Source organism: Cavia porcellus, unplaced genomic scaffold (assembly GCF_034190915.1).
Source record: "Cavia porcellus strain 051 isolate PalLab524CR breed Dunkin Hartley unplaced genomic scaffold, mCavPor4.1 scaffold_28, whole genome shotgun sequence".
In the NCBI taxonomy this organism is placed as follows: Eukaryota; Metazoa; Chordata; class Mammalia; order Rodentia; family Caviidae; genus Cavia; species Cavia porcellus.
The window spans coordinates 51,555,039-51,569,048 of record NW_026947511.1 but is presented as its reverse complement, the minus strand read 5'-3'; the positions used below and the strand labels follow the sequence as shown (position 1 = coordinate 51,569,048).

At 44.6% G+C, this 14,010-nt stretch overlaps 1 pseudogene; it reads right to left on the bottom strand.

The window, feature by feature from the left end:
• LOC100724118 (saoe class I histocompatibility antigen, A alpha chain-like) overlaps nt 1–14,010 on the bottom strand; it is an 81,049-nt pseudogene that overhangs the window by 58,148 nt on the left and 8,891 nt on the right.

Here is a 14,010-nt window from a genome sequence, read left to right as displayed (position 1 = left end):
TCGATGCAGCCCCGCTCCGGGGGGATCCCAGAGAGTGGAGTCTTCGTGGGAGCTCTGGAGAGCAGGGCATCACCGGACAACACACTCGGGCACACAGACATCCTTGGGGTCCCCCAAAGACACTGGTTTCCCAAGAGGCTGCCTCCAGTAACGGAGTCACAGAGAAAGGAACACAGAGTTCACAGGGAGGAGGCCGTACCCCAGGAATCCCCATCCATGAGTGTATTGTTCATGAGTGATATTTTTAAAAACTGCACTGTCTTCCTCAGAAGCTCCTCCAATGTGGGACTAGGGTTACAGTTTCTAAAGGCATTTTAAGGGTGCTTCAGGTAAACGAAACTCAGGGAAAGCTCTGAATGTAACCTTTCTGGAAAGTGTTCAATTTAAAATTTAGCAAATGCTCGGAGAAGATACAGAAACTAATTGAATTAAAGGCAGAAATATTGAACAAGACAACAAAAGGTATTTTATGTTACTTAAGAGATTACACAACTAAGATACAATTCTTCTCAAAGTCATACAAAAAAAACCCATCAAAATATAATAAGAAGCTGGGCTTGGTGGCTCATGCCTGTAATCCCAGAAGCTGGGAGGCTGAGGCAGGAAGACTGTTGTCAGTTCAAGCCTGGCCTGAGCTACAAAATTTGTTCAAGGCTAGCCTGGATGGCACAGTGAGATCCTGTCTCAAAAACAACAACAATAACAACAACAAAATAAAAATAAATAAATATGTATAGTAAGAAAATCCATAAAAAACTAGAAAGAGTAGGCAAATCTGATTCATAGAAACAATCTTTAATTGGCCTCTTTTTAGTCAGTAACACAACACAAACAAGTATCAAAATAAAACATGTATATTACAAAATGGGTGACAAAACCTTGGTTTACTGATATGCTTTAGAGTTGTATCAGTGCCTATTGCAAGAAAACAAAACATACGTTATTTTCAAATATTTGTAATTTTCACAAAAATGTATAACACTGAACGCCTCAATTATGTAAATGTCTAAAAGATAGAAATACAATATTTTTTTCTGATTACTACAGTAAAAACTATGAGGCTAAAGAAATAGCTACTAGAAAAAAAAGCATCATTGGTTAATATAGTTTCTTAAACAAATCTTATATAAAATATTAAGTCAGGGCTGGGGGTTTAGCTCAGTGACATAAGTGCCTGCTTGCAAGCACAAGGTCATGAGTTCAATCCCCCGTGCCAAAAAAAAAAAAATTAAGTCATATTCAGAGTTTCAAAATATGTAGAATAATTTTTTAAATAGCATATACTAGAAATACGGTACATAGCAAAAGTAGAGGTGATACAAAAAATTCATGACAAATAGAAAAAAGACAATGAGCTGGCAAGTAGGAGAAATGAGAGTAAAAATATAAAAAAGGGCAAACAAAAACTATTCAGATATTTCTAAAAAGTCACAGCCGGGCATGTTGCTGAACACCTACAATCCCAGAACTTGGGAAGCTGAGGCAGGAGGATCACTGTAAGTTCAAGGCCAGCCTGGGCCACACAGAAAGTTCAAGACCAGCCTGAACGGCATAGCAAGATCACTTCTGAAAAGAAAAAAAAAATTAAGCAAATTATTTTGATGAACTATGGGGACCACTTTGAAAATATGAGTGAAATGGAGATTTCCCAGGAGATATAAATACTAAATATTAAATTGTGAGAATTAAGAAATAAAATGTTATGTTGCTCCCCCAAAAATACAGAAAAAGTGAAAGTTAAAAGACAGAAAAAGAAATACACAGAAGTATCAGGGCAGAGAAACACGGCCTGCCTTTCCTAACACTGGGTAGGACCTTCAGGGCGGGGAGTGCTGCTGCCCCTCAGCTCCCGGTGTCCAGCGCTCTCCTCCTCCCTGGCGTCCACCTGAGCTCCGCAGAGTCTGCAGAGGACCCCGCAGGCTGGGCCCTGCACACTCAGCTACAGGGAGAATTTCCCCTCTCTCTAAAACATCCACTTGAGCCCTTGTCAAACTGAACTGAGGCAGAGGAAGAGAAAGCAGACAGCCTCAGTGCTGCGGGAAACAGCGAGGCCTCTCCCTGCTTATCAGGTCACTGGGGTCCAGAGAGAAAGAGCACGGACAGGCGTGGATGGAGGTTCCAGAGCTGTCAGGGCCCCGATGGTCGGGATGGGGATGGGGGATGACTCTGGGGGACCCCACGCTGCCCTGTCCTCGTCAGCTGTGGCAGATTTTTAAAACACCAGCTCCTCCTCTGCTGCAGCTAGGCCCTCTCTCTCCAGGAAAGCTCCCTTCTCATCCCCTGAAGATGGGATCTCTGCAGCCTTGGGAGGCTTCTACTCCTGTGGCTTATGTAACCTACCTCATATTCCCCTTAACTTACACGGGTTCCCCCAGGAAACGGGCCCCCTCCACCCCGTGTGCCTTTCCCATCCTCCCCCAGCATCTGCACCAACCTGCCTCCCACACACCCAGCTCACTACTGCACACACTTGTCTGCCCTAACCCAACACTCCCCTCCCACACCCAGTGGAACACTCAGCTTCCCCTCTGGGATCCTGCAGATCTTCACACTCCCCTCAGTGCCACAGGGAGAGCCTCAGCTCTGCACACCTCCCTGAGCCAACTCGAGCCCTCTCCAGAGTGGGTATGGCCTTTATTCCAGCCCCAGATTCTGACCTGGATGATCTGCCTGCCAGGAGCACACAGACCTCACTGCTGCCCTGTGTGGTCCGCACACTGCAGCCCATGCAGTGTAGAGCCTCAAATCTGTTGGTGGAGGATTAGGTCATTAAAGAGCTTGGATAATGATAACAAACCTCTTTCTCCTGATTCCTGCTGATTTAATCTCTTGCTCCTGGAGAGACTCAGCCCAGCTTGGAACAGGAGACTGAGAGGTACCTTAGCTGGTTCCTCACCTACAAAAAAGTTCAGGTGCTGGCACTGAACCTTCTACTCTAACTCACAAATGAGGGTCCCGAGCTGGACCAGCTTCTCACAGCCTGGAGTGGTGGGGTGTTCTCTTCTGTGAGTTCTGGCTCCAGCCCCTCCAGCAGTCCTGCTCCCTTCCCCTCGGGAACGGTGGCCCTGTTTAAACCCTGATAGACTTTCTGTCTGTCATTTTGGATTTGTCTGCAGCGAACCCAGAGAGAGAGGGATGATTTCTTCTGAGAGGCCAGCAATGCTGGACCATGTGTGAGATCTTCCCGGAGTGTGTTCAGAGCAGAAATCCCTCAGTCAGCCTCCCCTGAAGTCCCTGCCCCAAACACACACTGCTCCCTCCCACATGCACACAGTCACTCTGTGGAGATTTCCCTCAGCAGCACAGCCCGGCTCTCACCTTCTCCTGCGGACTGAAAACTCTCAGCTCTCTCCTTGGCTCCCTTCTGCAGTGGCTTCCTCCACACCATGAATGCTCAATCAATGGGCAGCGGGGCTATTTCCTCTCTTAATGCTGTCTGTTCATTGGGGGAGCTGTTTCATGCTGAGACTGCTGGAATCGGCAAACCAAACGGCATTGAGAGCAGGACTGGCAGAGAGCCGTGCATCGACCTGCAGTGAGTGAGAGAAATGGGGACCGTTTCATAGACTAGGAGGCTCCAACAGAGGACATTCTGGGACCAGGCAGCCTACCTGGAACAGGGCCCTGCAGTGACTTTTGTCGCATATTCCCCTCTCAAGCGGGAGTGGTGGGGAGCGCTTGGCCTGGTGACACTGCGGACTAAGATCCTGTAGGCTAGCCCAAACCAGGTCCCTGTGCCTGGCGGTGCACCCTAGCAGTGAAGCATTCAGTAGGTTGACCTGGAGGGGCGGGCCTAGCAGAAGCTGCCCAGGTCTGTGCCTCCCTAGTACACTGCACTGGGTGGGAACACCTAGCTGATGGATTCAAACAAATGTAACAGACAAAGAGAAAAAAAAAAACTGGGCCTCCTACATATGCTTGTATGGAAGGAACAAAAAGTATGGGAAAAGGGAGCAACAAGAAACGGTCCTCAGTCCCCCATCTTGAGAACACTGATGCAGGAAAGGTAAATGCAAAAGAGAATGAAGACAGAAAACATGCAATATCAGACATGGCACGTATAGACATAAAGCGGTATCTCTGGAGCCTCATAGACGAGTTCAAAAATGAAGTATTTAATGAAATAAAGCAAGAAATAAGTAGAATAGTTAGAGAAATGCTAAGCACCACCCAAGAAAAAACAGATGGTGGAATGGAAGAACAGAAAAAAAGGGGGAGAATTGTTTGATGGAGAAAATAGAGAAAACATAGAATACGTGAAGCAGGTTCAAAGAGATTACCAGGAAACTAAAAACTCTATTGAATGCTGGCATAACAGCTTGAAAGAAACTGAGGATAAATTATCAGAACTGGAGGACAGATTTGTAAGGTGGGAGCATGAAATGAAAAACTTCTTAAAAATAACAAGAAAACAAACAGCAATAATACAAAGACTAGAAGATGATAAGAGGATCTATAACTTAAGAATTAAGAACATAAAAGAAGAAGTAGGGACTCAAACAAATGAACTACAAAAGCTATTCAAAGAAATAATCCAGGAGAATTTCCCTAATTTAGCAAAAGGTAAAGATACTCAGATGTATGAGGCATACAGGACTCCAGCCACCTACAACCCAAACAGAGCTACACCCAGGCATATAATAATCAAAATTCCAGAATTCCAATACAAGAACAGAATATTAAAAGCCATCAAAGACAAGAAACAGATCACTTACTAGGGAACATCCATCAGAATTACAGCAGACTTCTCAGCACAAACCATCAAATCACGAAGAGCATGGGGGGAAATAATTCAAGCTTTGAAAGATAATAACCTCTAGCCAAGATTGATATATCCTGCACAACTGTCTCTAGAAATTGATGGAAAAACAAGGTTTCCAGGATAAAGAGGAACTAGGGGAATTTGCAACCACCAATTCAACTCTACAGAGATTACTGCAGGATATTCTAAAAATGAAAAATGATTCCAGAAACAGTGGCAGAGAGGCCACAATGAATGGAGCAGAAAGCGAAATGAAGAGGACAAACTGACAACTAACGACAGAAAAAGAGCTCAACAGAAATGAGGCAGAGAAGGCTGGATGGTAGGAACAGCTATTCTGGAGAAAACAAGACATCATAATAGCTAGTGCTGATTTAACATCCTCTTGTTTTGAAATCCCATCAAGCTTTTGTTCTTCTGCCTCCATCGGTTTTAACGTGTTGAATCTTATTGGATTTTATTACATGTAATAATATAAACAAAAACTTTTATAGGCAAGGAGATTATACAGAAACCATTGTTCATTTTCTGTTAGTTGATTCTAAATACCCTGTAATACTGTCATTCTCTTGAACGGTTTTACATTGTCTTGATATGTTTGATGCTACAGTATACGAAGTTATACCCAAAGATTTTAAGGGAAGAGACACTATGGTAACTACTATTATGTCGAGATTATCTTGTGGTGAAGCACTATTTTGCTTAAATGGCTATGTTTTGACCTGCACTGTTTTGTTGTTATGCCCTCTTTTTTTATCTCAATCTCCTTTTTATTATCTACTTTTTCATTTTTATCCTTTTAAGGGAAAAATAAATAAAAAATAGCAGGATATATTATAGTAGCCCACTTTGATTTCCTATTAACTTGATTTGAAACTCTGTATTGCTCTCACCATCTTGTTTTGACTGATTTTCCTCTATTCTGTTATGCTTGACAGTACCAAGTTTGAAAGTATAGGCAACCAAGATTGAGATATCCTGCACAACTGTCCCTGGAAATTGATGGAAAAACAAGATGCTTCCAGGATAAAGAGGAACTGGGAGAATTTGCAACCACCAATTCAACTCTACAGAAAGTATTGCAGGATATTCTAAAAAAAGAAAAATACAAAGAATCCAGAAAGAGTGGCGGGGAGGCCACAACGAATGGAGCAGAGAACAAAATGAAGAAGACAAACTGACAGCTACTGACAGAAAAAGAGCTCAACAGAAATGGGACAGAGAAGATTGGATGATAGGAACAGCTATTTTGGAGAAAATGACATCTTAATAGGTAATACTGATTTAGTATCATCTTGTTTTGAAGTCTCATCTAGCTTTTGTTCTTCTGTCTCCAATGGTCTAAATAGGTTGTATCTTATTGGATTTTATTATGTACAATAGTATAAGCAAAAACCTTTTAAAGACAAGGAGATTATACAGCAACCATTGTTCATTTTCTGTTAGTAGATTCTAAATACTCTGTAATGCTGTCATTCTCTTAAATGGTTTTACATTGTTTTGATATACTTAATGCTACAGTATACGAAGTTGTACTCAAGGACTTCAAGGAAAGAGTCAATATGGTAACTACATTTAGGTCGGAATTATCTGGTGGTGAAACACTATTCTGCTTAAACGGTTATGTTTTGATCTGCGCCGTTTCGCTGTTATGCCCTCTTTTATCTCAATCTCCACTCCATTATTTACTTTTTTATTTTTTTATCCATTTAATTAAAGGGAAAACATAGCAGGATATACTATAGTAACCCACTTTGACTTTCTATTATCTCGATTTGAAGCCCTGTATTACTCTCACCATCTTGTTTTTGTCTGATGTTCCCCTATTCTGTTTTGCTGGATAGTATCAGGTTCGAAAGTTTAGGCATCAGCTGAGAAGATAATGAGATTCATTTTAACGCCCATTCTCGTTGACTTTTATCTACTTTTGAAGACCATTGTCTCCAATGCTTTGGTTTTGTCGGTTTTGTTCTTTACTGTTTTGTTCAATTGTATTATAACTAATGATATAGGCAACTCTATTAGAGATAGCGGGAGGCATTATGGTAACCATTGTTGATCACCTTGTATTATGTTTTTACATTATCTATTATATCCACCCTTTTGACTTGACCGATTCTGTTCTGTTATGTCACATTTGGTTTTACTCTCTTCCAAAAAAGCAATAAGAACCGTGGGAGCAATGAAACCCAAAATGTGTAATAGTCATTGTACAAAAGAGAGGAAAAGAAAGTGCTCTAAACTATATAACTGCATGTATATTTAAGTGTATAAGATAGAAAATGATATCACAGAGTTGTATTGGATCATTGAACAGAACTGTTTGCAGTATCATTGTTGGAATGTCCACTCTACAAGCTTTAATTTTGTGACTTGAACAATTAATTCTAAGATGGCAATATGTAATCCATTAACTAGTGATTTCCTACTGTTCATTTTTTTTCTTCTGTAAATCTGTATAACTTGTACCCTTTCACTGTTTTTTTTTTCTTCTTTTCTCCTTAAATAAAAAAAAAAAAAAGAAAGTATAGGCAACCACTATGAAGACAATAAGATTCATTGTGACGCCCATTCTGGTTGACTATTATCTTCTTTTGAAGTCCTCTAATGTCTCCAATGTTTTGGTTTTATTGGTCTTATTCTTTACTGTTTTGTTCAATTTTATTATAATTGATGATATAGGCAATTCTTTTTAAGATAACAAGAGGCATTATGGTAACCATTGTTGATCACCTTGTATTTTGTTTTTACATTATGTATTATGTCCATCCTTTGATTTGACTGACTCTGTCCTGATATGTCACATTTGGTTTTACTTTCTTCAAAAAAAAGTAATAAGAAATGTGGGAGTAATAAAACCCAAAATGTGTAATTGTCATTGTACAAAAGAAAGGAAAAGAAAGTTCTCTAAAAGATATAACTGCATATATATTTAAGTGTATAAGATAGATAACCATATTACTGAGTTTTGTTGGATCATTGAACAAAACTGTTTGCAGTCTCACTGTTTGAAAGTCCCCTCTATATGCTTTAAATTTGTACCTTCAACAACTATTTCTATGACAATATGTAAAGTAGTGATTTCCTACTGTTTATTTTTTCTGAAATTCTGTATCGCTTGTACCCTTTTTCTGTTTTTTTTTCTTTTTTCTCCTTAAATAAAATTTAAAAAAAAAGAAAGAAAACTCTCAGCTCCCTCCTTGGCTCCCTTCTGCAGTCGCTTCCCCCACTGATGGCTCCAGGACCTCAGCATCATCCAGCAGCGTTAAATCAGCATCCAAGTCCTTCTGATTCACTGACCTCCCACAAACCCGTGTTTCTAATGCCTTCTGGAGTAGTGAGCTCTCTCCAGCAGGCGGTCAGTGCAGGTCATCCAGCTCAGTGAGAGGAACCAGCTGTGGCAGCTGTAGCCCTAGGACACATGTTCTCTAAACAACAAGAGCCAGAATCACAGTGACTCCACCACTGCACAATGTGGAGTCAGCAGGTGAGAACAAGCCTCACTGTGCATCTCTGTCAGACCCCTCATGTCCTGAGCCGTGGTGTTGGGAAAAGACTCCTCCCTGAGCAGTGGTCTCCACTGACCAGTGTCCAGTGACCCCCGTGCTGAGGTTCTGCTGTGTTTACCAAGCACAGGAAAGCAGCTCCAGGGTGACCCCTAAGGGCCCAGGACCCACAGCCAACTGCTGAGCATGGGCTTCAGGGTACAGCCACAGCTGCAGGAGCCAAGGACTGAGCCTGTCTGCTCCAAAGCTGCGGGGGGGGGGGGGTGTGCATCCTGCTTGAGACTCAGAGGCTTTCTTTCCCCAGTGAATGTATGCTGTTAACCTTCGTTCTTTGATTTTAGAGAACATGCATTCATATCAGACGTCTAGCAGGCAGGGAGTTCTGCTGTATCATCTGGGGTCTTCCACTGCAGTCATAGGCCCTGTTCTGTGTCATGTGTGCTTACTCTGTGACTTGCTTTCCCGTTTGAGCCTGACAATCCGTACTACCTGATTATTCACACAATCTTATTGGTTCACCACAGTTTTGTCCCACCTCCTGCCTACCTTGTCATTTCCCATTTTTCTCCACTTTGGAGCACCTCACTGCGTGGTTTCACTGTATAAAAACCTCTAAAAAAGGCAGAGTCCTCCACAACCTGTTGGGACCCCTTGTATCTCTCACAACCTTTCTTTCCCCAATAAACACATTCTGCTGTTTAAAAAAATAAATGCATATGTATGGTGACTGAACCCAGGTCACACATGCTAGGCAAACACTGCACCCTTGGGGTACACCCACAGCCACGCCTATTCCCTGAAACTGAAGCCAGGTACTGACTGCTCAGGGTTGGGAGCTCTGGGGGCATCTTCTCTGGGTACAAGCCGTCTTCCACCTTTATCTGGCAGCTTCCAGTCTCTGGCTGGCTGGGCTTCTCCATCAGGGCTGTGCTGCTTACCAGACGGCTTCTTCCCTTCCCCCCACAAACAGCCCTGCCCGCACCAGACTCCCGCAGACCCGACCTCTCCAGCGCTAAACACTGAAGTAAGGTTTGGCCTGGCGGGATGTGGTGGCTGCCCTGTCCTCCTGTCCACACCATGAACGCTCGCTCCATCGGCAGCGGGGCTGTTTCCTCTCTTACCGCTGTGTGTTCACTCGAGGAGCCGCTTTCATCTCTCGAAGGGCTTTTCCTGAGCTCTGAGAGTTTGGCTGAGTGGTGAAAGAGGCCTGGCTCCTGCGCGTCCCGGCTTTTGGCCTGTCTTCCCCACTAAGCTTCATGACTCCTAGCTTTGGACGTGAAGTGAGAGGTGTGCCACTCTTCCACTCTTGAGTGTTTGGAGGCCACTGTGGGGTCACTAATGGGTCTAACCTCAGGTTTTGTGTGTTTGCTCCTTGCAGAGGTCAGAGCTGAAGACAGGAAGAGCTGGGAAAAGGCCAGTCAGTGGAGCACTCAGGACACGTGAATTTTCTAATACAGATGGAGCCTGGGACCCCCGTCCCCCATAACAATAATAATAGTAATAGCGGGGATCACTGACCACAGGTCAGATGCCAGGTAAAATAATGATGAAGAGGTTCAAATAATTCCAGAATAGTTTTCTGATGCTATGTGCACCATGAGACAGAGTCATGAAATATGCACATAGCATTAGAAAAATAACCCTGATCAGCTCCCTCCCTGGTAAGTGGCAGTGGTGTGGCAGACTGCGGCCCTTACAGGGGGAGAACAACCAGTGTCTCCTGAGATCCGTGCCACGTTGGAACATAGGACTCTGGGAGGCAAGCAACCAGCTCACCTCCCTGCTAAGCAATAGTGAGCCTACTGGTGCACGGCCTAGGGTCAAACATCCCACCACCCTCTACCCTACTTCTCCTGTCCCCCCACTAGCAAATGGGAACCAGAAATCTGAGCATCTCCTGGGAGGTTGACTATAGCAAATAAGGGGGATTTCCTTCTACCATCTCTTTGAAGGCAAATATTTTTATTACTATTTTGCTCTATTTTGATTAATGATACTGCCATATTCAATATTCTGTTTTGATAAGTTCTATAATGTTCTGTATTTCATTTTATATTGATATACGTGTTTGGAAGAACAACTATTGTAAAGATAACGAAATATACTGTGATACCTACTACTGTTATCCCGGTAACCTGCTGTGAAGTTCTGTACCAGTTTCACTACACAGTCTCAGTTGCCTTTATTCTATCTTGTTCTGTTGTATTTTACTACTTTCAATGTGAGATTCTGGTCAGAGTTCAAGAGGCCAGAAGGCTGCAAGAAATCCTGCTGGGCAGATCAGGCTCAAGAAGTTTCTGCTGGGAAGGACCCCCTAGCTGCTGGACTCCAGACAATGTGTGTTATGGCTTGGCAGGAAGTTTGCTTGCATTTTGCTTGTGTCCAAAGAGACACCTGCCTGAGACTAAGGATAAGGGTGGGGTACTAAGTGATCTCTTCTTTCTGTCTTTCTTTTCCTTTCTTTTTTTCTTTTTGTTGTTTTTGAGACTCACTATGCATTTCAGGCTGGCCTTGAGCTCACACTGTAACCCAGGCTACAAGGTGAGTCTCAAACTCACAGTGATCCTCCTGCCTCAGCCTCCCAAGTGCTGGGACTACAGGCAGATGCCACCACCACCCACTAATCTTGTAAAAGGAATTTCAAGGTAGTGCAATGTTGAGGCAGTGGTATGGCTACTGTTGGGGGTTGTAGTGAGATTTATGTTGAGAATCAACATCAGAGACCCAAGCGAATGATCACATGAATGGGGATAAAGCAAGGCCAGCTGGAAAACACTGAGCCCAAAACAAGCCAAGTAAACAAGCTGTTCCAGCTCCAGGAAGGCAAGGGGGCCAGGCCAGCCAGCAAACAAGTTGAAATCCACCAAAGCCTTGTGAGTGCATAAACAAAGGTCCTGTGGTATTGAGCAGTTCCTTCCCTCCCATGAGGGGAGTAAGGGCTCCAGCTGACCGCATTTTCCTCTCTTCATTTTCTCATCCTCTGGAGGTCCATCCTTCACTCCAGGGACCTCACGAGCCACGTGAGTTGTGGCAGGACGCACAAGTAAAACTGTGGGCTGCAAATGCAACAGTCATGAAATTGGTCACTGTACAGGTTAGCAAGAAGAAGCCAAGTACCTCACAAGAGGACCACAGAGATGGCCTGAGGGCATCAGGAGACCTGCAGGACTCTAGCCCGTGCAGCCTTAGCTGCAAAGGTGAAAGACTTTGCTTTAAGAAGAGAAACCCACAGCACCATGTTCCTCGGTGGCGGCGACCTAGAGAAGTTGTTCCTGGGGACAGGAGCAGAGGGCTCAGCACTGGACGCCTACAGCCCAGAGCGCTGGAGCCGGCTGCTGCTCCACCTGGCTGCCAACACGGTAAAAGGGGCCGCTCTGCGGACACCAAGTTCAGACCCGGATGGAGGTGCCGGCCCTGCCCCGGGGAGTGGAAAGAACAAGGGCAGGCAGCCGGGTCCCGTGTCCCCGTGCTGAGGTCGCAGACACAGACACAGGCAGAAGCCGGGAAGAGAGAGAAGCCGGGCTGCGGAGGTCACCGCGGGAGAAGGAGGACCTGAGCCCACGCGCGGCCCCGCCACACAGCAGCTGCCCACGTGAGAGAGGAGGAGCGGTGGGGTCAGCGCCCTGAGCGCGGGCTCCGGAGGGCTCGGAGAAGCCTGCGCCCCCGGGGCCCGGTCTGCGCCCCCAGGGCGTCCCGGGGAGCAAGGTCAGCACCGGGGAGCAGGGCAGGACCCAGGAGCCGGGACCCAGGGCGCGGGTGGGAGCAGAACCGCGGGCCCGGCCAGGGCAGCTCCCCAAAAGAGCCGCGCGCCGGGAGGGAGAGCGCGGGGAGCGGAGCCTGGAGAGCTTCCCCGGGTCCTGTGGTGAGGACTGAACAGCCCCAATCCGCCGTGAATGTGATTGGCTCTTCTGGGAATCTCCACCCAATGGGATGGAGGTTTTCATTTGCGTCATCAGTGTCCAAGGAGAAAGCCTCCATGCAGGTTGATAGGGAGAAGTGAAACTCCAAGGAGGTGGGGACTGACCCGGGGAGGTTTTCTATCCCAGAGGCCGCCCTGGGCAAGTCCAGGAGAGCCCTGTGGGGACCCGGAACTGTGCTCTGATCACTCAACTGCTACCCCGCGAGCTTGGTCTCTGTAGTTTCTCTTATTCTTGGGGGCCTATGTCGCCTGCTGTTATGTGTCTTGGTTTCTTTCTTGTTCGTGTGCGTGTGCGTGCGTGCGTGCGCGGTGTGTGTGTGTGTGTGTGTGTGAGTGTGTGTGTGTGTGTGTGTGTGGTGTGTGTGTGGGTGGGGGGGGGGTGTGTGTTTGGAGTCTCAGTGTGTAGCTCACCCTGACCTTGAACTCACTATGTAGCCCAGGCTCGCCTTGAAGTTATGACGATCCTCCTGCTTCAGCCTCCTGAGTACTCAGATCACAGGCCTGTGCCACCACGCCTGGTTTAGACATTTTGCTTTGAAGATGTTTATCTGCTGTGAGGAATTACTGAGAATCTCAAAAGCAAACATGTTCATATGAGTTACTGCTCTAAATCTTAGAAATTAAAATGAACAAAAATATTTATTATTGGTAAGTTTGGTATTATTGATACATTGGTATTATTGGTATATTGGTAACAAATATATTATTGGTAACTCACTGTGAATAACAAAAATATAATTTTGTGAGAAACATTTTCCAAAAACATACAGTGTAGTGAAAATGAACCTTTCAATTTTTTACAAATTCTTTTCTTGTCTGTCTCATTAGAAGACTGTGTGCTGGGTTTTATCTACTTCTGCGTTTAGCAAGTTATTTTGATCAAAGTACATGAAAACAAATTTAGCCTCACACAAGTGTACGAGAAATATATTTAATATTCACCTCAGATAATTGTGGATCTTTATCACAAAACAGCAACGTTCCATAGTCCGTGTTCTGTTGCACAAGCACCCCCAGGTCTGCCTGGCTCACTGAAGGATGCTGGGTAATGTAAGCCTTAGAAAAATTAGATGGACCGAGTCACAAGATCATCCAGTGCTGATGCGTTTCATCACAAATTATCAAAACATTGCAGATCTTCACAGTACCACACCGTTTAATAGAAAAGATTGTAAATAAGCACAAGCTGACTAACTTACACTGTGGGAGACAAGTTCTCCAAAATTCTAACATTCTATTAAAATCCCACATTTTGTGACTGACAAAAATATGCTCAGCACCCATCCTGAAGAGACAGACGCAGGTCACATTAGAGAAGGTGCTGGTTAACTCCCAAGTGTAAACCATCACGGCTTCTCTGCCGCTCACTTTCCAGAGAAATAGTGTGGTAGTACAAAGGGTTAGGCCGGCGCCCAGCATGGTGGTGACGGACACAAACACCCCACCGCGGGGCACAGCAGAAGGCTTCACGTGCGTTTCCCTTTCAGTCTCAGCAAATATGTGAAAACTGTGACCTCTGGACTGGAGATTCGACGAAATGAGTAATTTTATGGACTTCAACCAGGATATTTTTTACTGCTATTTTATTTCTGTTTGTTTTCTGCAATGAAGATTAAAGTAACTATGGTAGCAGTTTGGAGCTCATGTTTTTTTCTTTAATTGAAAAAAATCTAGAAGAAAACTTAAAAATTTAACAATAACAAATGCAAAACAACAACAACAAAAACGCCTACATAGAGTTTCAAGAGAAGATGATAGTGGTTGTGATCCTGCACACTGTTCTCTTCAGAATACCTGCTCAGGTTACCAGACACAGGAATAAA